This window comes from Elephas maximus, chromosome 2 (assembly GCF_024166365.1).
Source record: "Elephas maximus indicus isolate mEleMax1 chromosome 2, mEleMax1 primary haplotype, whole genome shotgun sequence".
Lineage (NCBI taxonomy): Eukaryota > Metazoa > Chordata > Mammalia > Proboscidea > Elephantidae > Elephas > Elephas maximus.
Window position 1 is genome coordinate 173,753,685 of NC_064820.1, and position 23,557 is coordinate 173,777,241.

Genomic DNA, 23,557 nt, shown 5'->3' on the forward strand with positions numbered 1-23,557 from the left:
TCACAAAGACCCTTGCAGGCCCAGGTAAGGAGTTTGGCCTTCATCCTGAGAACACTGGGGAGCTACTAAAGCACTTTAAGCAAGGGAGGGACATGCCCTTTGTTTTAATTCATGCAGTTTTCCACAACCATAGGGACCTTGGGGCAGGTCCAACCCACTTCGTTTTATAGATGAGGAAACAGAGCTGAAGCAACTAAGGTCACTCTTCTGTTAGTTGCAAAACTAGGACCAAAAGGCAAGTCTCTAGATTTCCAGCCCATTGATTTCAACAGTACCATATTGCTTCTCCTTTAGAAGTACATGGAGCCCTGGTGGCGCAGTGGCTAAGAGCTCAGCTGCTAACCAAAATGTCAATAGTTTGAATCCAGCAGTTGCTCCTTGGAAACTCTATGGGGCAGTTCTTCTCTGCCCTCCTACAGGGTCGCTATGAGATAGAACTGACTAGACGGCAATTGGTTTGGTTTGGTTTTGTAAGTAAATAAGATCTAACCAAATATGTAATTTTTTTTTTTTTTGAGCAACTTGGTCCTGATAGGTGAAAAGAAGGGAAGGAACAACAGGGTGAAATATACCTTCCAGGATATGACAACATCCAAAATAACACCCTTTAGAATGAAAATCCACTTTACTAGGACTCTGATCAGTAAATATTTGTAATCATTGATACTAAATATCCCAAGGTTAAAAAAATTGAAAATTAAAAATTAAAAAAAAAAAAATCAGTTCTGTTTTTGAAGCCATCTTCCATGAACATCCCCACAGCTTTCTCACATGGCATCAGGGACAGAAATATATATATAAATAAAATCATCCTCTCTAAAACAGCAATTTAAATTGGAATGAGCGACATCAAACCACATAGGATCATGCATTCTGAGCACTTGGAAATGATGTGACGTCAGTGAGGGCAAAGACTTCCACAGTCCTTTGCTGACACGTGAACAGTATGGCTTCTCTATAGGTATACCTTAATAGGAATAGCTGAGAGATTAAGTATAATTTTGAGGGCCCAAGGCAATCCTTTGGAACAAGACTTTATGCCTTGTATACATACTTTAAAATGTCTCAAATGCATCAAATTATTGACCCCGTGAGGTAGGAAAATGCCTTGAAACGGAGTCAATTCCATCTCATCACAACCCCACAGGACAAAGTAGAACTGCCCCATAGGGCTTCCAAGGAGTGGCTGGTGGATTCTAACTGCCCATCTTTTGCTTAGTGGCAGAACTCTTAACCACTGCATCATCAGGGTTCCGTGTGGCAGGTAAGGTAACTATTATTCCATGTTCTAGGTGAGGTGGCATCTCAGACCCAGAGCAATGAAGCAACAACCATCTCAAGGCTGAGATCTGGTGAAGTCTGACTTCAGCCCAGTCTGAAGGCCCACCAGGCTGCATCTTAATTGTTTCTTCAGAGAACCCTAAACAGCAGAGGGATGCCGGTTCTCTGGGTTCTTTCTGGATGCTGGGCCTTGCCAGGAACTGCTTTCCTGTCGCCGTATAATTTTCCTTTTGTCCAGTGGCCATTTCCTCTTGGATGAAGCTGGGACAGGTCTCTGCTTGAGAGAGCAGTTTCAGGGATTCTGTGGGATGGAACAGGAAGGGGGAATGGGGTGGAGAAGTCATTCTTGAGCAGAGGAGCAGTACTGGGGACCAACTTCGACTAATCGAAACACCCTGCTCCCAGCCCCTAGATCTATTTTCTATCACTTCACCCTGTTTCTTCCCTTCATAGGCCTCCCCGTTGTAACTGGGTTAATTTATGTCAGCCTCTTCAGGTAGACGGTAAGCTCCAAGAGGGCAGGGTCCCTGTCTTTTACAGCAGTGCATACCCAGCTCCTGGCACGGTGTTTGGAACAAAATAGGTGCTCAGTAAAGATTAGGTAAATAAATGAGCACTTGAAAATCCTGTGAGATTAATGTCATCCCAATGGCCTTCCATCCGCCCACTGCTGCAGATGGAGATGGGGGACATGGTCTTAGGTCCTCCCTCCCTTCTCCACTCCCAGAGCTGGGGCGGCTGCCTGTCTTGGGACCGGAGGCCTGGGTCTCCAGCGATCCTCTGAACCCGAGGTGCAGGCCATGGGTGTGCCAGCTGCATAGGGGACGCGCAGGGGGCCCCTCGCCGCAGCCATTTCCTGCTCTTTGTGTGGCAGTACGGTGGCGAAGGGCCGACCAGCAGGGAGGAGGCGGAGCCGCGGCGGGCGGCGGGGCGGGCCCTGGGCGGGGCCGAGCGGCGGCCGCCGGCTGTGCGGCCGGCCCGAGCATCCTGCGCCCCGGCGCGGGGCCCTGCGGTAGCTGCGGGCCCCTCCCCAGGACCTGCCGCAGACCCAGGTAAGCAGCGCTCGCAGGCTCTGGGACCCGGATGCAGATGGGGACGGGGATGCGGCTGTGAGGATGCGCAAGGGGCCGGCGCCCCTTTGCCCAGCTCGCGGGGGTCGCTTGGCGCCGAGCCCGGGCTAGAGCGGCCTGGGGGCCCCCGAAGCCCCCGGAGGCCAGACCCTGGCCCTGCGCGGCCCCCTTCCCCTGTGGCTGGCATTGGGTCCCGCGGCGGTGGCACTGGGTCTCCGGGAGACGCGGGCACGCCGCGGAGCTTGGGCGCGGCTGCCCGCAGCAGCAGCAGGTGCGCGGCCTGGGTCGGAGCCGCCGGCCCGAGTGGAGGCGGCGCTAATCCCGAGGACCAGAGACACCTGCAGCGGCCGCGAGCGCGGCAGCCACGACATCCCGGCGCCCAGGTACTGCAGAGCCCTAGCGGCTATTGCCGCCGTAGCCACCATCATCTCCCCCGGGACTAGCAGACCCGCCTGGGCCCACCTGGCAGCTGCGTTGGGCACGCAGCACCCTGCGGTGAACGTGAGGTGGGTGGGGCGAGGGGCGACGTGGTGATGTTTGGGGGTGCAGGGCTTTGATGAGAGAGGAGGCTTGTCAGGCCCGCCTTGAAATCTCTGGCCTGCATCAGCATCTTTCTCCCTGCTGGCTGGGAGCGCGGGAAGGAGTGGGAGGCCGGGGATGAGTGGGCTGACTCCTGGGGGGAAAGGTTGGATTTTCTTGAGCTCTAAAGAACCAGGAAGGTGCCTGCCTGTCTGTAGTGGCTTCTGCAATTCAGGAGAGACCTCCTCCTCCTCGGTGGATATAAAAAACAAACAGAGCCAGTTGCCTTTCTAGTCAACTCCAATTCATGGCAACCCCGTGTGTGTCATAATAGAACTGAGCTCCACAGGGTTTTCAAAACTGTGACCTTTTGGAAACAGGTTTCCTGGCCTTTCTTTCGACGTGCCTCTGGGTAGGTTCAGGCCTCCAACCTTTTGGTTAGTACTCGGGAACTTAATCATTTGTGCCACCTGGGTACTGTTTCTTGGTGGTTAGAGCCCACCTGTTTGTAAAGGAAGAGAAGGGGGTGTCTGAGTTTGTGGGGGGGGACAAGTGGCCTGGTTCCACAGGGCCTGAGGAATTACTGTAGGGAGAACCTCACTGGGAAGGACATTGGGACTGGCCTGTGTCTCCCCAGACCAGGGAATCTGACTTTGACTTCCCCTGCCTGGTTTCCCAGCACAGTGGAAATAGTCCCTAAGGGCTGATGGGTCATCACCTCCCCTTCCAGTGAGACCAACAGGGCACAAGGATCCTTTCCTGCCGGCTCCTGGTTGCCTGTGCCTTCACTGCGTAGGCAGGGAGACTGGGCAGTTCTGCTGGCATCCATCTTCTGCCTGTGTCCCTTTTAGGGCAGTGGATCTCAGCTTACTCTTGTGCATAGACCTCACTGGAAGCTGTGCCAGCACCCCGGGGCCCTTAGATCTTGGAGGGCAAAAATCTAGGACAGGATTGTGAAGCTTTGAAGATTATTTTCCCCCAGGGCTTCAAACCAGTTTGTTCTGGTTTGAATCCCTGCTGAACTTTGCATTTCCAGCCCAGATATACTGAATCAGAGTCTACAGTTTGACAAGATTTCCAGGTGATACTTAAAAAAACAACTGCTCTACTGGTAGTTCTCAGAATTGGTTCCTATCCAGCAGCATTAGCATCACCTGGGAACTTGTTAGAACTACAGATTCTCAGCAGGGGCCCCAATCTGTTTGAAGCCCTGTTTACTGCATTGTCAGCTCCTTTCTCTGTGGCCCTCCCTGGGGCCTCCCACCTCCACTTCCATATGGTGCCCCCTGCTTCCTTCATTCTCCTGTGCCAAAAGATGTTTTCAAGAAAGGAGCCAGTGAACGTGTTCATCCTGAAGAGCTAATACAAAAGAATTTCCCACTTGATTCAGGACAGGGGTTTTAGAAGATATTTGGCCAGAAAAGAAACAGAGGCTGAGAGGCATTGCAATGGAAACAAAGCTTTCACTAAAAATATTGATATCTTTAATGGTGGAATTTCAGGCAGCGGGCCGGAAGTGGGGGTGGGGACTAGGTAGCTCTTTTGGGGACCAGCCCCCTGAAATGACAACATTTAGCAGCTGTCAGTTCTGTGGGCTTGTAGGGCCTCTTGGCCCTGAGGGCAGGAATGCTATAGGGGTGTGTGTAAATGTAACTGGTCATGGGTCACTGTTTCCAGAAGGCATTTTTGAGCACCCAGTGCCCACTGATGTGAGGGGAAACTTCGCTATGGAGAGTTACACGTTGTGCCAGGGCAGATAGGAGACCATAGGAAGCGTGTGTTGTTGCTTACAAAGCCAGTGCCTCTGGTCAGCTCTGCACACTGAGCCTTTGACAGGGGGCTTTAGCTGTCTGCTCACTAAGCTTCTTTATTATATTTCCTGGCCAGTTCTGACTGGTTCTGTAGGCACCCTAGCCTCCCTTGTTCAGCCTCTACTGGAAAATGGGAAAGGAAAAACTTGCTTTAGGCATTAGGCCAAGATGACTGACTTCACAGAGTGGGATATAAAATCCAGTAGGGTTGGAGAGTTTTACTCAGATCAGATGGGAGACTGGCTCAGAGAAGGAAGTAAATACGAGTTTTAAAAGTGGGAAAGAGCCCCAGGAGCCCACTACATGGCCCCCCTGATAAATTGTGCCCCTTGGGGGTTCGCTGAGTCTCCAGGTTGTCATTGGCCAGCAAGCAGAATTAGATGATGAATAGGCAGCGAGCTCATTAGCATTGGGAACAGCACTCCTGGAAAACCGTGCAAGGCTCCAGCCTCCACGTGTGAGTATCAGCGTACATGCTCAAAGAGGCTTCTTTTAGCCACTGTTGGCCCCAGGGTTCTAGCACAAGCTTCACAAAATGGCTTTTTGTAGCCTCCATGTGGCCACCGTAATAATGAGTCTTATTTCTTTTTTGGCAAGAATTAATTATCATTTGTAGTTGCTGAAACCAGACATCAGTCATCTCATTGAAGTCTTTGTGGAAGGACTTGGTCTTTTCATTCCGAGGAGCAAAGCCCTGTCTAGGGTCCAGAGGATGGACCCTGCATTAGGAGTGGAGGTGGAGGGAGGGGGTGCAGCCTGCTCCTGGTTCTGGTCAGTGACATGGAGGTCAGCTGAGTGGAGATGGAGGTGGTACTTCATGGGATGCTCTTATGAAATGAGGGATGCGTGAAAGTGCTAAGCACAGTGGCTAGCTCATAATAAACCAGTTGCTATCGAGTCTACTCCAACTCATGGTGACCCTCTGTGTATCCGAGTAGAACTGTGCTCTATAGGGTTTTCACTGGCTGACTTTTTGGAAGTAAAATGCCAGGCCTTTCTTCCAAAGCACCTCTGGGTGGACTCAAACCTCCAACCTTTCAGTTAGCAGTTGAGCACATTAACCATTTGCACCACCTAGGGACTCCTGTCTAGCACAGAGTAAGTACGATTATTGTTGTAATATATGAATTGCATAATCATTGAGAATTTGCTTCCACGTATGTAGTCACCCCACAGCTCTTACCAACCCCTCTACTGCCAGGACATTCCTGGGCTTTATTTTCTGAGGAGAGCTGGTCTCTGGGACCAGGAAACCCAAACCCAGGTCTCCTTGCAAAAGGTATCCAAAGGAAAGAGTGTAAGACACAGTGATCAGCAGGGTCTTCAGGTAGGAAGTGCTCTTGAGTAGCACAGTGAAGTTGGGTATAACTTGAGAAGGCAGTGGGGAGGGAATAAGCTGAGCAGAAGCCCAGAGGTTCTCACATTTCAATGCTCAGAGGTCAGGAAGGACCTCTTCCTCTGTGTGTACTCAGCATTTTGCAACCAACTAGAAATGTCGAGGGCACGCTTCAGTTCGTGGACACATAGAACAGGGCACTGGACTTAGGACACAGGAGTTATCCCTGACTTACGCCCAACCACTACTTCTCAGACTTTAAAAACTGAGCAATGGAAAGCAGGCTTCCCAGCTTTTTACCTGCCCGTCACCACAGGAGGCTGTGGTTGAGATCATGTCTGTACACCCCAGCCTGAGAAGAAAAGGCCATGGAAATACAGACAAGAAGGATGTTTCTGAATGTGCACCCCTTTTGGATGGGTGCCCTCCATTCCTAGAGGAACAATTTATTAATTGTATGTTGCGTTTCAGTTTAAGAAGGCAAATCTGTGGCCTGTTTCTACTGTCAAGCCAATGGGAGACGGAAAGGCACTTTGTGATTCACAGACTCTATCAAGGCTGCTGGATGGCCTTGTCTGTACAAAGATCCTGAATTCAGCCAGTGGGTGTGGAACACCTCCCAGGATGCACAGTTTGGATCTCAGCTTTCTGGCTATAGCCATTAGTCCAAGGGCTGTATGTGATGTGCCTCAAAGCAGGACCATTCAAACTATATTTCTTGGGTCCTGGCAACAGAGGAGAAAATGAATTGGGTGCAAATTCTAGAAAGAAATTGTTTTGAGTCATCGGAGCTAGGGTTCAGGAAGAATGTTTTTTTCCCCAGGGATCATTTTGGTTGAATGGCATTTTGAAAAGCTTACAGTGGCTCAGAAAGAGTACAAGGAGAGGGGAAAGTAAACACAACCTTCTGGAGAGACACCCAAGAAAGACCCAACTGGTGATTTCATCCACTGGCCTTTCGATTTTGGGTTTGCATCATCATTAGGTCATCTTAGAGCAGGGAATCTCAGGCTTCAATCTCCAGGTGAGAGTGGGGAGGATGTTTAGTATGTGCACATTATATGGGCTCTGTCTTCTCAGTGAGGCGGTAAATGAGGTCATCTGCACGAAGTAAGGGCGGTGGACTGGTTAGAAGACTTCAGGATACGTCCAGAAGCTTGGACCAGCTGCCTCTGTGGGCAGAATGAGAAATCAGCTGGGGATGAATGAGAGGATTCTCTAACTTCATGGAGGGCCCAGCTGGCATCACAGAGAATCTGCAGGGCTGACCTTTCCTCATTACTTGAGAAGATACTCAGTAACTCGGTGTTAGGTAAGGGGATACCTGAGAGCTGTTTTCAAATGCACTTTTAAAATGTGATGCCTTAGGACTGATTTTGGCGAAGAATGAATGCTGAGACAAGAATTCAAAACTAGGGCTCTACCATCAACCTTCACATATAAATGAAGGCCTGCTTCTGGTTTGAGATGGGAGCTGTATGACAAGAATTTTCTAAAGAAGTCTTCTCAGATTTTTATAGCAATAGGTACGGTGCCCGAGAGGACCATGATGTTTTAAAATTACTGCTATTACTATTTTTAACCAGAAGAACTGGACTTTGGAAGTGTTCATTAAACAAGTAATACCTAGTGTGTACCCAGCTCTGTGAGAGTTACAGTGGGTCACACCAAAGAAAAATGGTTATCCCTGTTGTTCTTAGTGATCCAAAGAATTAGTTGAATGGAAAGCAGTTTGTAAAAAAAAAAAAAAAAAAAAAAAGGAAATCATGAAATATAGTCTGTGAATGCTATAGGAATTCAGAGGAATAAAGGCTGTTCTGGGGTTCCACTGGTCAGTCCTTCACAAAGAAGGCATGTCTTGAATTGGGCATTGGTGGATGGGTAGGATTTGAGGGAGGAAGAGGACAGTCCACGAGGGAGTGAAGATAACCATTTGAATAAAAGAACAAAGCAAGAATGTACATGGTCGTGGCTCCCTGTACACCCTGGCCATGGTGGATGGTCCGTATTAGGGAGTACATTGTTAAGGAAGCCCTTTGGATGGAATGTCCTTTTATTCCCAATAGTCTAATAGACTGAGGAGCCCTGGTGGTGGAATGGTCAGCTGGACTGCTAACCAAAACGTTGGTGATTCAAACCCACCCAGTCACTCTGCAGGAGGAAGACCCGGCGAGCTCCTGTAAAGATCACAGCCTAGAAAACCCTATGGGGCAGTTCTCTGTCATATGGGGTCACTATGAGTCGGAATCGACTTGACAGCACCTAACAACAGCAGTGTAATAAACTAATGTTCCAGTAGTCATTTGCTTTAGACTTAGAATGACCCTGAGAGAAGCTCAAGTCCAGTGATTCTTAACTGATTGTTTTTGCTTTTCTTTCTTTTTTAAGTACACGTGATGGACAATATTGACATGCTTAACACATCATACCCCGCAGCCAACCCTGGTTATGTCCAGTGCACCCCCTCCAACTCCACTTCATTTTCTCCCACTCAAGAAAAAGAGGTGAACAGACAAACGAGGATATTGTAGGGAAACTTTGAACCCTGTCTCACTTTAATAAAAAAGTATCTTTTTTGTAAACCTCAGTATGTAAACTTTTATTAGTATAAGTCGTCTATAGCAAACTTCACAAGAGAGGTTTGGACACCATAGTTGCGAACCACTACCAGACCAAAGTCCACAATTTACACACAGAGAAATTGCCCTTTGAGAGTTAGTGGAAACATGATTTCAGGACCGAAGCCCATCTTCAGACTGAGCCATGTTTGAGCTGAATTGCGATTCCACAGTGATGAAGATGAGGCCTGGGTGCTCCGATTTGGTGACCAAACCTGAAGTCTTGCTCTTTGTTTCCACAGCAGATTGATCAAAGCAATGCATGCATGTGCTTAAAAATACCAAATAGTATTGAAAGGCTTCTAATGCAATGACTTCCCTTTCTAAGTCATAGCAGGTGCCCCTGAGAGGCAGCTCCTCTCCCCTGATAAAAGTCACATTGGTAGCCCTCGTGGGGTGGCTCATCCCCAGCGGTAGCGAATCAGCAAGCTGCCCTTGGTGGCATGACCTCCCTTCCTGAGAGATGGGGGGCCTCTGCCACAGAGCTGCTGGCATCTGCCTGGTTTAGTTATCAAAGGAAAGGCCCCCCTGCAGCCCTGACAACACAGGAAGCAGCAGAGTAAAACGGCAAATGAAGTGGTAGGCCCTTTAAAGGCCCCACCAAAATCCCTTCCTCTGCTGTAAACATCAAGGAAAGGGTAGACCTTCTCCAGAGGCCCAGTTCCAGGCTGAGTTGGATGGCTGTGGCCTCAGGCCCACGTGTGGAAAGTGGCTGCAGGGAAGGATGGCAGTGAGGGACCGACTTAGCAAACATTGCCTGGGTAGCAATGCTATGCAGCGGTCTTGCTTGTGCTGCTAGCAGGGAGGCCTTGGGGTGTTGTCTTTTTAAATTTTTTGTTTTGATCAAAGCAATGCATGCACATGCTTAAAAAAATCAAATAGTATTGAAAGGCTTCCAATGAAAAACAACCATCCGGTGCCCACCTTCCCCAGAGGCTGCCTCTTTTAGCTCGCCATGTCTTCCGGTGGCTGACTCCAGGCCTAAATGATACGCTTACACTGCTGGCACTTGATTTATGTATTTGACGCGTTGACTAGTTACTCCCTGCCCTGATGGATGAAAATTTAGCTTCCTTACATCATTCTCCTTCCTTCAACTACCTCCATCTCCCAATATAGTAAAAAAAAAAAAAATAGTAAGAGCTCTATTTTAGCCTAAATCGTGTTTAAGACGTGTAAATGGTGATCATGAAAGAGCCAAGTAGTGTCCTTTGATTATATCTCCTTTCTTACAGAGCTTTTTGTTTTGTCCCAGAATTAGAATTTTCTTTTCCTTTTTAATATTTATCTTTCTCTCTGTTTTTAAAAAACTCTGTCACGTTAGTTATTGTATGAAGTCCCTGTGTACTCCCAGGAAGTTGCAGTGTTAGCCTGGGCTCTGCCCCTACTAGCCCATGACCTTGTACAAGCCCCTTCTCCTCTCTGGGCTTCAGTTTCCTTGTCTGTGCAAGAGAGCTCAGGTAGGAGGAGGGCAGCTAGGGCTCATCCTGTTCTCTGGCTAAAGCCCATCACCCCACCTCAGAGAGTTTTATCTTCTGAGGAACGTTTCCTTCAAAGTAGGGCAGCCCTGGACCTCCCCTGAGGCAGTGAAACAAAAACAGGCAAGATGAAGGGTCCTGGTCTGGACCCTGCCTCATGGTGCCAGTTCATCCCTGTGGGACAGGAGGCTGCTCCATGGGTAGTGTGGGAGCCTCTGGCATCCCTTTTTCTCTCCTCATAACCCTATTGATTTACACTCACCACAGCCTGTGGTTGTAGGGGCAGCGTTGTGCTCCCCTAACTCCCTGAGTACCCATTCCAGCTTATACCAGTTTCCCAAAAGTAGTCATGAAAATACTAACTTTTTTTTCTGAAAGCTTTATCGAGATATAATTCACATACCGTATGATTCACCTATTTAAAGTATAAAATTCAGTGGTTTTTAATACATTCAGCCATCACTACAATTAATTTTAGAACATTTCATCACTCCAAAAAGAAATTTCCTACTGTTTAGGAATAACGCCCCCACTTATGCCAAGCCCTAGGCAACCACTAATCTGTCTTTTTATGTTTATAGATTTGGCTATTCGTGACACTTCATATTAATGGGATCTACAGTATGTGGACTTTATGACTGGCTTATTTCACCTAGCATAGTATTTTCAAGGTTTATTTGTAGCTTAAATCAGTACTTTGTTACTTTTTATGGCTGAATAATATTCCACTTTATGGGTATACCACATTTTATTTATCCATTCGTCAGTTGATGCACATTTGAGTTGTTTCTACCTTTTGGCTATTAGACGAATAATGCTATGAATATTTGTATACAAGGTTTTGTGTAGACAGGTTTTCATTTCTCTTGGGAATATACCTAGAAGTGGAATTGCTGGGTCTTACGATAACTCTATGCTTAAAAATTTGAGCAACTGCCAAAATGTTCTCCAAAGTGGCCGTGCAATTTTACAGTCTCATAAGCAGTGTATGAAGTTTGCAATTTCTCCACATCTTCTCCAATATTCCTTATTATCAGCATTTTTTATTATAGCCTTCCTAGTGGATGTGAAGTGGTATTTCATTGTGGTTTGATTTGTGTTTCCCTAGTGATTAATGATGTTAAGCATCTTTTCATGTGCTTGTTGACCATTTGTATAACTTCTTTGGAGAAATATTTGTTCAAATTTTTATCTTTGCCCATTTTTTTAGTTGGGTTATTTGTCTTTTTATTATTTTAAAGAATCATTTACATATTTAGATACAAGTATCTTATCAGATATATATTTGTAAATATCTTCTGTGGATTGTCTTTTCATTTTCTTGATGGTATCTTTTGAAGCACATAAGTTTTTAATTTTGCTAGTGTCCAGTTTATCTCTTATTTCTTTTGTTGCTTGTATTTTTGGTGTCATATCTAAGAAACCATTGTCTAATCCAAGTTCACAAAGGTTTACTTCTGTGTTTTCATCTAAGAGTTTTGTAGTTTTATTTCCTACATTTAGGACATTGATTCATTTTTAGTTAATGTTTATGTATAGTCTGAGGATATCTTTTGCATATGGATATCCAGCTGTCCCAGGAACGTTTGATGAAAGAGTATTCTTCATTGAATTGCCTTGGTACTCTTGTCAAACATCAATTGATCATAACTATGAAGGTTTATTTTTGTACTTTCAATTCTCTTGCATTGATCTATGTCTATCCTAATGCCAGTATCACCCTGTCTTGATGACTTTAGCTTCGTAGTATTTGTAGTAAGCTTTTTGAAATTGAAAGTTCTCTAACTTTGTTCTTCTTTCTGCAAATTGTTTTGGCTTTTCTGGGTCCCTTGAATTTCCCTATGAATTTTAGGATAAGCTTGTCAATTTCTTCAAAGAAGCTAGCTGGGATTTTGGTAGGGATTTGTTGAAACTGTAGATCAATTTGTGGAGCATTGCCATCTTAACAATATTAAGTCTCCCAATCCATGAATATGGGATATCTTTTCATTTAATTAGGTCTGTTTTAATTTCTCTCAACAATTTTTTGTAGCTTTCAGAATAAAATTTTTGTACTTCTTTTGTTAAATGTTTTCCTAAGTGTTTTATTCTTTTTTTAATTTTTATTTATTTTGATATTGAGAATATACACAGCAAACCATATACCAATTCAACAGTTTCTCCATATACAATTCAGTAATACTGATTACATTCTTTGAGTTGTGCAAGCATTCCTACCCTCTTTTCCGAGTTGTTCTTCATTAACATAAAATTACTTTTTTTAAGGTTCCTATCTAATATTTAGAGTTGCCCTTGTCAGTTTGATCCCACGTAGATAGTTCTTAAAAGAGCATAGTGCTCAAGGAAGATATTTTTTACTAGTTAAGCTAAACTATTGTTTGGTTTTAAGAAGACTTCAGGGGATATTTTTTAATTAAAGTTTAAAGATTATCTTAGGGCAATCATTTCAGGGGTTGATCCACCCTCCATAGTTCCAGAAAGTCTAGAGTCCATGAGAATTTGAAATTTCTGTTCTGTGTTTCCCCCTTTGATCAGGATTACTCTGTAGAATCCTTCATCAAAATGTTCCATAATGGTAGCCAGGCACCATCCAGTTTTTCTGGTCTCATATCAGTTCATGTAGGCAATTAGCCACACATTCCATATCCTCCTGCTATTTCTGACTTTCCTTCTTCCACTGTTGCTCCAGGTAAATAGAGACCAATTGTGTGCCTTGGAAGGCCATTTGCAAGCTTTTAAGACCCCAGACACTGTGCAGTGAACTAGGAGATAGAACAGAAGCACTAAACACATTATTAGATCAGCTAACAGATGTCTCATGAAACCATGACCCTAAACCTCCAAACCAAGGAACCAAATCCCATGAGGTTTTTGGTTGTACATAAGCAGCCTCAGCAACTACTTTTTTTTTTTTTTCCTTTATTGTAAATGTTTCCATCACACAGCTTTTGCCTATTCAAATTTTTACAGGTGTTACGGATTAAATTATGTTCTCCAAAATATATGTTGTTTTTCCTAACCTCTGTGCCTGTGGTTATAATCCTATCTGGGAATGGGTCGTCTTTGTTATGTTAATGAGGCAGGATTAGTGTAGGGTGTGTCCTGAGTTAATCTCTTTTCAGATATAAAAGAGATTAATTAAACAAGCAACTGAGTTAGCGGAGATAGGGTAAGATAGATGTCAAGACACATGAAGATTTCCACAGAACCAGGAAGCAGAAGCTGAAGAGACAGGACCTTCCCCTAGAGCCCACAGAGAGAAAGCCTTCCCCTCCAGCTGGCATTCTGAATTCAGACTTCTAGCCTCTTGAACTGTGAGAAAATAAATTTCTGTTTATTAAAGCCATCCACTTGTGGTATTTCTGTTATAGTAGCACTAGATAACTGTACAACTTGTTGACAGCAATTACAATAATCTGCTGTGCAACCCTACCCTTAATCAGTGTGATTTTTCTATCACTGTTAGGCCCCCTTTTCCCCTTCCCTTGCTCCCCTGGTAACCACTAATAACCTTGATCTCTATACATTTGTCTTAGTTTGTCTTTTTAAATAAGCAAAATCATACAATATCTGTCCTTTTGTGACTGACTTATTTCACTCAGCATAATGTCTTCAGGCTTCAGCCATATTGTAGCATGTATTAAGATTTCATTTCTCATTACTGGGTGAATAATATTTCATTGTATGTATGTACCACATTTTATTTATCCATTCATCTCTTGATAGGCATTTAGATTGTTCATTGTTTTTGATACTATTGTAAGTGGAATTGTTTTCTTGATTTCATTTTTGGATTTTGCATTGCAATTGTATAGAAATACAACTGAGTTTTGTATATTGATCTTGTATCAAGCAGTCTTGCTGAACTTTTTATTCATATTAATGGTTTTTTTAGTAAACTTTTTAGAATTTTCTACATATAAGTTCACATTATCTGCAAACAGAGATAGTTTTACTTATTCCTTTCCAGTTTGGATGCTTTTATTTCATTTCCTTTTCTAATGCTCTGGCTAGAACCTTGAGTACAATGTTGAATAAAAATGGCAATAGCACAACTCTTCAGACAGGGATTAGACTGGAATAGGGGATGGAAAATGATACTGGTGAAGAATGAGCTTCTTGGATCAAGTGGACACATTATGTTGGCATCTCCTCTCTGGAGAGGGGATGAGAGGGCAGAGGGGGCCAGAAGCTACCGGAATGGACATGAGGACAAAGAGTGGAGGGAAGAACTGTGCTGTCTCATTGGAGGGAGAGGAATTAGGAGTGTATGGCAAGGTACATGTAAATTTTTGTATGAGAGACTGACCTGATTTGTAAACTTTCACTTAAAGTACAATAAAAATTAATTAAAAAAAAATGGCAATATCAGACATTTTTGCCTTGTTCTTGACCTTAGGAAGGTACATTCAGTCTTTCTGTATATGACCTGGGTTTTCTGTATATGTCCTTTCTCAGGTTAAGGAAATTCCTTTCTATTCCTAGTTTATTGAGTGTTTTTATCACGAAGGTGTGTTGAATTTTGTCAGATGCTTTTGCCACGTTTTGAGATGATCTGTGTTTTTCGACGTTTATTCTATTCGTTTGGCATATTACATAATTGATTTTCAGGTGTTAAATCAACCTTGTATTCCTGGGATAAATCTCACTTGGTTCGGGTATATAATCCTTTTTATATATTTCTGGATTTGGTTTCATTGAGGAACTAACATGTATTCAGCACTCACTACCTTCCAGTTTACATGGATTAGTTCATTTAAATTTCCAAGCCTATGAGGTAGGAACTACTATTATTCCCTGTATTAAAGATGAGTAAACTAAGGCTCAGAAAGTTTATATCGTCTGCCCAGTATCATAAAGGCAGGTAGTGGTAGAGTCAGGATTCTTACTCATCTGGTTCACCAGCATGCTAAACTACCTCTCATGTGCATACAGTTAGCGGATGTGAAATGATTTTCGGATAGTACCCAGACCTGTGTTTGTTTTCATTGCTTTTGCTTTTATGGTTCCCTTCTATTTATGACAAGCAATACTGCTTTTCTATTTTTGATTGTCCTATAAATTTGCCGTATGTATATATTTATTAAGTTTAAAAAAAAAAAAAAAGCGTGTGTATTTAGAGAAAGGAGCCCTGGTGGCGCAGTGTTTAAGGGCTTGGCTGCTAACCAGGAGGCTCGCAGTTTGAATCCAGCACTTGTTCCTTGGAAACCCCATGAGGCATTTCTACTCTGTCTTATGGGGTTGTTATGAGTCGAAATCATCTCGATGGCAATGAGTTTTTATTTTGGGGTTTTTTATTTGTTTCTTTGTTTATTTAGAGAAAAGTATTTGGAAAATTATAAAGATTTACGAATATGACTGCACATTCCATTTTGATTTACTTATGTGTTATTAATAGTGAAGGAGAAGGAATGGGAAAGCTAGATGTGAAGACATGGCCAATTTCAGGTCATCTCATTTCCTGTGTTATCGGAGATGCAGATGTGTTCAAATATTCATTCATTAGATATTTCCTGAGTGTCGCATCTGTCCAGGGCACTCTGCTAAGGTCTCTGAGGCTTTTGGTGATGGCTAAGAAATAGTTCCTGACCACCAGGAGCTTACACATGCATACACTGTTCTAATATATAGGGCAGGCATATATGCTTCATTTCATGAGCAAACTCAGATGGATTGCTGGTGGCCTCCTGGAGCTCTGAATCGAGAAGAATTCTGAGACAGCCTGGGGATGCAGTGGAAAATAAAAGCATTATCACTTAGCAATGTTTGCTGTGGCGTGGGAGGTGAAATAAGCAGTACTGAGGTCCCCTCTGAGGCAGGAAGTGTCATAAGAGAGGTACCGCTGATGAGTCCTGTGAGTTTCAAGGAAGGAACAAATTACTTCATACAGGGGAGAGATTTTGAAGGACAGGTGAAATGAGAACATGCAGGAGTAGAGGTAAGAAATTTTATTTCATACCTAACTTTAAAAATATTGAAGCTTATCACTTTAAGAGCTCAAATGTTAAATATTTGAACCATTTGGATGGCGCTCATTCTAAAATATGCATAGCTTTCTTGCTCTTTCTATTTCTTCTGCCCGTTCTACACTTAAAAAAACCAAGTAACTTGGACACATAGTGATACTTTCTTGATCTCTTGTAGTCATTGGTGTTAAGTCATTCATTCATCTACTTACTGAACAAATCTTACAAATGTATGCCAGGCAGCGTGCTAGGAGCTGGGTATGAATTAGACCCATCCCTGCCCTCAAGGAGGATTTCTTTTTTTTTTTTTTAGCGAAGGAGAGAAAACATGGCTAACTAGTGTCATAAAATGTTGTAGGTGCCATGCAACAGCGCACTGGGTTCAGTGAGGACCAAAGGAGAAAGTGAATTCAAATGCAGTGTGGGGGTGTCAGAAAGGCACATTAAGGAGGTGCTCGTTTCCTTGAGTTCCTTCCAGCTCTAAGATCATTCTGGTGCTGGATGAAGTATTCGTTACAAGTTCTAATGTTTACTGTGACGTGAATGATGCTTTTATAGGCTCTTGGGCCATGTAGAGTTACTTGCTCCTATACTCAGTGGCCCTGATTCCTATGCCTGTAGGTTCTTCTCTCCACCTTGTATAGCTCCATCTCTCCTCTCCACGCTTCACTGTAAGGCTTGCTGCTGTCAGCGTCTGGTCCTAACCTGTGGATGTAATTTACAGATTGGTATGGGTAATACCCTAAAGGTGACTTCAGGTGTCTGCTGTGAGTTATGAATCCCCAGGGTCTGTCCACTAGATAAGTGGAATGTTCTCATAATAAAGTTTTCACTCCCAGCTGCTCAGAATAAGGTGCACAGCCCATTCTGGTACACTCGGTAGAAGGCTTGTGAGATACACACAATGATTGTATCCCAGCTGGGCCCCACACTGGGAAGAAGCTGGCTCTGAAGTGTGCTCTGAAGTGTGCAAGGGTCTCAGCTCCATAGGGAACACTATGACCTGTGGCACTGTGTACTGTCACCACAGACTTGGATCCCACACGGTATCCGTGATGGAGAAGCAGGCTATGCTCCAAATTTCTTCTTTGCATTTTTCCTTGTTCAGTCAAATGCTGTATTGTACACACACAAACCAAATATTATATAAATATACAAATAAAAGCTCCTTGGAAACTCTATGGGGGCAGTTCTACTCTGTCCTATAGGGTCGCTATGAGTCGGAATCGACTTGACAGCCCTGGGTTTGTTACTGGGTATATGTATATAAGGAACCCTGTGACACAATGGCTAAATACTCAACTGCTTTCCAAAATGTCGACAATTCGAACCCACCAGCGGCTCCAAGGGAGAAAGACCTGGAGATCTACTCTTGTAAAGATTACAACCTTGGAAACCCTTTGGGGCAGTTCTACCTGTCCTATAGGGTCACTATGTGTTGGAGTCAGCTAGATGGCGATGTTTTTTTTGTTTGTTTTTTGGTGTACATTCATGCGTACATTTATGTATATATGTGTGTGTGTTTGCTGTTTAGCTAGGAAGCCTTACAGACAGGAAAAATATTTCCTAGCCTCTTGATGAAAGCTAAAGAAAAAGGTGACAGTTGTCTACATTTTCCAGCTTTTCAGAGTCTTGTTCTTCTTGAGGAAGGAAAAGGCCTCCAGGCTGGAAAAAAAAAAAAAAAAAAAAAAATGTGCTTGGCATCTTTCAAAAAGGTACAGAAGCAGGTGTGGTCTAGAAGAAAGGGCATAGAGCTGGGAGTCAAGATATCCTGTTTCTACCCTGGCTCTTCCACCAGCTGACTGGGTGACCTTGCTTGAAAGTTTTCACTTCTCAGAAACACAGTATCCTTCAAAAAACAGCAGAAAGTAGCACCTGCCCTCTTGACCTCACGGGGTAGTTGTGACTGAGGAAATCAGTGTGAAAGATCTCTAAAGTTGCAATATTAGTACAGTGATAATGATGCCTTCCCTTTTTTGTAGGAGAATTGTTGTAGTGTTTAAGTCATGCAGTCACTGTATCAAAACAGGCAGCCCCGCTGGCCAACATTTCCAGAGTGCTTACTTTGTTCCAGCTACTGTGCCAAGCCTTTCACGTGCCTTAATGCTATTTAATCCTCAGAATAAATCCTCAGGGCAGGTACTATTATCAGTTATCCCCCTTTTACAGGTAAGGAAACTGAGGTTTAGAGAGGTTAGGTGACATGCCTATGGTTATGTAGCCTAGGAAGTGGCAGATAACAGATTCGAACCCAGAACTCTTATATAAGCCCAGTGAGCACTGGTGGCACAATGGTTAAGCACTCGACTACTAACCAAAAGTTTGGTGGTTCAAACACACCAGCAGCTCCATGCGAGAAAGACCCTGGTGATCTGCTTCCATAAAGATTGCAGCCTAGAAAACCCTATGGGGCAGTTCTGCTCTGTCCCAGGGGGTCACTATGAGTCAAAAATCGATTTGATGGCATCTCAAAACAATAAACATTCTACTTTCGTAAAAATATCTTACTTTTTCTTTTTCTTTCCAAATAGTCAAACAGAAAATTACAACGCAAATCTTTTTTTTTTCTTCTTTAATTGTAGTGAAATATATTTAACAAAAGGAGGCCCTGGGTGGCACAAACAATTAAGCGCTGGACTACTAGCGAAAAGGTTGGTGGTTCAAACCCACCCAGAGGTGCCTTGGGCAGTGGGCCTGGCAATCTTCTTCTGAAAGGCCACAGCCTTGAAAACTCTATGCGCCAGTTCTACTCTGCATTCATGGAGTCACCCGGAGTTAGAATGGGCTTGACAGCAACAAACAATAACATATATAACAAAAAGTTTTCCATTTCAACCATTTTTAAGTGTATAATTCAGTGACATTAATTACATCCACCGCGTTGTGCCACGATCACCACTAGCCATTTCCAAAGGTTTTGCTGCTGTTGTTAACTGCCATTGAGTGGGCCCCAACTCATGGAAATGATGTTTTCCATCAGCTCAAACAGCAACTCAGTACCTCTTCAGCAATAACTTCCATTCCCTCCTACGTCAACCCCTGATGACCACTAGTAAACATTTGTCTCTTTATTTGACTCTATACATCTGTCTACTCTAGATATTTCATATAAGTGGGATTATACAGTATTTGTTCTTTTGTGTCTGATTTATTTCACTCAGGATAATGTGTTCAAGGTTTACCCACATGGTAGCATGTATGGGAACTTCTTTTCTCTTTATGGCTGAATAATACTCCATTGTATGGATATGCCACATCTCACTTATCCATTCATCTGTTGATGGACACTTGGGTTACAGTGTTAATCTTCTCTGAGTGAGTAGCAGGATTTAGGTGCAAGCGATCAGAATCCTGTGTGGGTCTAGCACCCTCGCTGTGCAGCCACCGGTCACTCCATCCTGTACTTGTGGGACCACACCCTGCTCTCGGTTTTTCAGTCTTCCCAGCCAGAGTGTAACCCTAAGCCCTTCGGAGAAGCAAATTGCCTGTGAGCTGAATGTTACTACTTTTCTGGGGCATACCAGGCCACTGAGTTTGAGTTTGGTATGAAGACACTGGATTTAAATCTGCCACCACTGCGCCCTGTTGAAACGATGCAGCTGTGTTTGGTAAATTATGCTCCCGGAATACTATTGATTTTAAATATCTTATTAATTTCCTCTTCCAAAATAACCGAAATGACCATGCGTTCATAGAGTGAATGTAACGAATCATTCTCATTTGGAAGATTGCGTAACAGGCTGGACACTCAGCCAGAAAAGAAATACTCATTTTCATGTATATTTCTGTAAAAATTTCCAGAATGTGTTTCCTTTCTGACTGATGTGGAGTTGGCAGTGCCTTCTAGCACTTGAGCTAAAAATGTCTAATTTCTTTCTCCCTTGAACAGCAAGCATCTGCACACACATCCACGAGAGAAGCTGCATTTATAAGCAGAAAAGGAAAGGTTGTATTAGTGGTGATTAAGACTCCTAATTCATCGGCCTTGTAGGTTGATCGCCTACTGACTCTCTTCAGGGGAAGTGCAGGGCCACCATTATGTTAAAGGGAAAACCTGAAGGGTTATTCTGATAAATAAACATTTTGAAGTTTGAGGAGCCCAGAAGTTCTGGGGAAAGGGAAATGGGAAAGCTCATGACAGATGGGAGTAGGAGGTGAAGAAGATCAAGGAGGGGAAGATAGATAAGAACTAGGAGTATATATGCCGAGTTGAGGGGGGAGTAGTTATGGAAAATGTCAAACATTAAAGCTGGATAGAAAAGTATAATAAATTTCTATACCTCACATGACACAGCTTCAGTAATAACCAAATCATGGCCATTTTGTTTCACCTGTACTCACTCTTCTCCCTTCTAATATTATTTTGAAGCAAACCTCAGTATCATTTTATCCATATTTTAGTAGATATCTCTAGAAGATAAGTCCCTGGGTGGCGCAAGTGGTTAAGTGCTTGGCTACTATCTTTGTCATCTAGCGCTGCTATAACAGAAATACCACAAGCAGATGGCTTTAACAAAGAGAAGTTTATTCTCTCACAATCAAGTAGGCTACAAGTCCAAATTCAGGGTGTCAGCTCCAGGGGAAGGATTTCTCTGTCTGTTGGCTCTGGAGGTAGGTCCTTGTGATACATCAGTCTTCCTTTGGTCTGGGAGCATCTCTGCACAGGAACCTCAGGTCCAAAGGATGCACTCTGCTCTCGGTGCTGCTTTCTTGGTGGTATGAGGTCTCCACGTCTCTCCGTTCACTTCTCCCTTTTATATCTCAAAAGAGATTGGCTCAAGACATTATCTAACCTTTTGGACCTCATCAGTGTAACTGCCACTAATCCATCTCATTACATCATAGTGATAGGATTTACAACACATACGGAAATCACATTAGAAGATAAAATGGTAGACAATCATACAATCATAGAAGGAAATCATGACCTAGCCAAATTGACAGATATTTTGGGGGGACATGATTCAACCCATGATATCCCACCATTTGCCCCCCCAAAATTTATGTCCTTGTCACATATAAGATATATTCACACCATCCTATTATAGCAAAAGTCTTAAATCAACTCCAAGTCCAAAAATCTCTTCATCTGTGAAATCCAGAATACAAGTTATCTGCTTTCAAAGTACAATGGCAGAACAAGTACAAGCTAGACATTTCCATTACAAATGGGAGAAATTGGAGAGAAAGAAGGCGTAACAGGCACCAAGCAAGTTAGCAGAACACATTACATCAGCCCTCAAGGCTTTGAAAATAATCCTCTGTTCTCTGAGACAATTTGCACAATGGCTGTACCCTCCAGACTTTAGGTATTGGCCACACTCTCTGGATTCTGAGTGGAGGCCCCTTAGCTCTGGGCTTCAGCTCTGCCTTCTAGGCCCACAGGGATGGCAACCCTGCTCCCTTGGCTTTACCTGCACTATTCTCCTCGTTCCTCTGAGTGGCAACTTCACCCTTAGAAACACCAGAGGCCATGGCTCCGTCCTTTGACGCCCCAGAGGTCATGGCCATACCTTTTGAGACTGGGGCAGCTTGGCTTCCTCTGTTGTCTCTTCAGCTTCTGCTTCCTGGTTTCTTGGCCTCTGGGGAATCTGGGCTTTACCCCCGCATCTGCTCTGCTGGGGCAAGTGTTCCAAAGCTCTGTAGCTCCACCGATAAGTGCCTGGAGGGCACCTCACTCCACCAGGGAGCCTCCTGCACACAGGTGCTCAGCCCTCTGGCTCCATAGGTTGGCTCCAGTGCTGTCTGGCACTGGTCCCTGGTTCTGCTGCTGCTGGTTCTCTGCTGCTGCTAGTTCTCTGCTGCTGCTGGCCCTCTGTCACTGCTGCTTCTCTATCCATTCACAGTTTCAAAACCACTCCACATTTTAGGTATCTGTTAGAGCAGCACCCACTCTCTCGGTAACAAATTCTGTCTTAGTCATCTAGTGCTGCTGTAACTTCCACAAGTGGATGGCTTTAACAAAGAGAAGTTTATTCTCACAGTCAGGCAGGCTACAAGTCCAAATTCAGGGTGTCAGCTCCAGAGGAAGGCTTTCTCTGTTGGCTCTAGAGGACGGTCCTTGTGATGCATCAGTCTTCCCTTGGTCTGGGAGCATCTCAGCACAGGAACCTCAGGTCCAAAGGATGCACTCTATTCCTGGCACTGCTTCCTTCGTGGTATGAGGTCCTCATGTCTCTCTTTTATATCTCAAAAGAGATTGGCTCAAGACACTAACTAATCTTTTAGACCTCATCTGTAACTGCCGCTAATCCATCTTATTACATTATAGTGATAGGATTTACAACACATACGGAAATCACATCAGAAGATTAAAATGGTAGACAATTAAACAATCATAGAAGGAAATCATGACCTAGCCAAGCTGACAGATATTTTGGGGGGACACAATTCAATCCATGGCAGCTCCTAACTGAAAGGTTGCCAGTTCAGATCTACCCAGAGGTGCCTCAAAAGGAAGCCCTGATGGTCTGCTTCTAGAAGATCACAGCCATTGAAAACCCTGTGGAGCACTGTTCTACTCTGAAACACATGGGGTCACCACGAACCTGATTCTACTTGATGGCAAACAGTTTTGGTTTGGCTCTAGAAGATAAAACCTCAGTGTCTTTATACACCTAAAAAGTAACACTATTTTCCCAGTTGCGTCACTGGCGGAATGCAGGCCATGTGACCCCCAGTGGATGACACTGTCAGAGGGAGTGACACCAAAATGACTGTCTATAAAATTTTCATGCAGTGATTCAGCAGAAATTTATAATTTTCTAATAAAAATATCCATGTAGTTAGCTATAACAGCAAAAACATTTTTCACAAGCCCAGCTTACGTGTATCGATATACCTACAAGGCTAAAACTCTATGCTAATTTACTTTTTAACCTTCTAATGTGCTGTGGTCAGAGATGTCATTTTATCCAGTTACACTGACACTTCGACTTATGTGGTTTCATCTGCACATCCCACAGGCTCGCGTTGTTGTTTTCGTTGCTGCCGATATTTTTATAGTCGCTGATTTTGTCAAATTTTCTGGTGTTTTAGCTATAAAACAGTGTTGTGGTGATTAGTATTTATGAACCTAATTCAATACCTTTTTTGAGAATAAATTATTAATTCAAGGGAAAGAAGGAGAAAATAAACATTAGAACCAAAAACAGTACTAAAGACAGGAGATCCATTGGGCTGGGAGCGGGATCAGGGGTGGGGACGTGTGACACCATGAGTTACTGCACTGAGTGACACCAACCCTAGTGATGCCACTGCCATTTCCTTAATATTATCAAATATCTGATCATTGTTAAGTTTTTTTACTCCGTTATTTTTATGGTTGGTTGTTTGAGATAGAATCCAAATAAGGTCAACGCATTGTGACAGTCTGTTTAGTCTCTTATAGCCTATAGCTTCTCCCTTCATCTCTCTTGTTCTCTTGCTCTGTGTTTTTTGTTTTTTGCAATTTATTCGTTGAAGGTACTGAGTCATTT

The 23,557-nt window shown here is 43.8% G+C and overlaps 1 protein-coding gene across 4 annotated transcripts in view; it reads left to right on the forward strand.

The window, feature by feature from the left end:
* Positions 1-23,557, forward strand: part of CYFIP2 (cytoplasmic FMR1 interacting protein 2) — a 159,137-nt gene continuing 135,580 nt past the window's right edge. The window contains exon 1 of one of the 4 annotated variants that reach the window (XM_049874213.1): positions 1-24. The gene's annotated coding sequence lies outside the window, so the exon portion shown is untranslated. The other 3 variants (XM_049874210.1, XM_049874211.1, XM_049874212.1) reach the window with 3 other exon arrangements.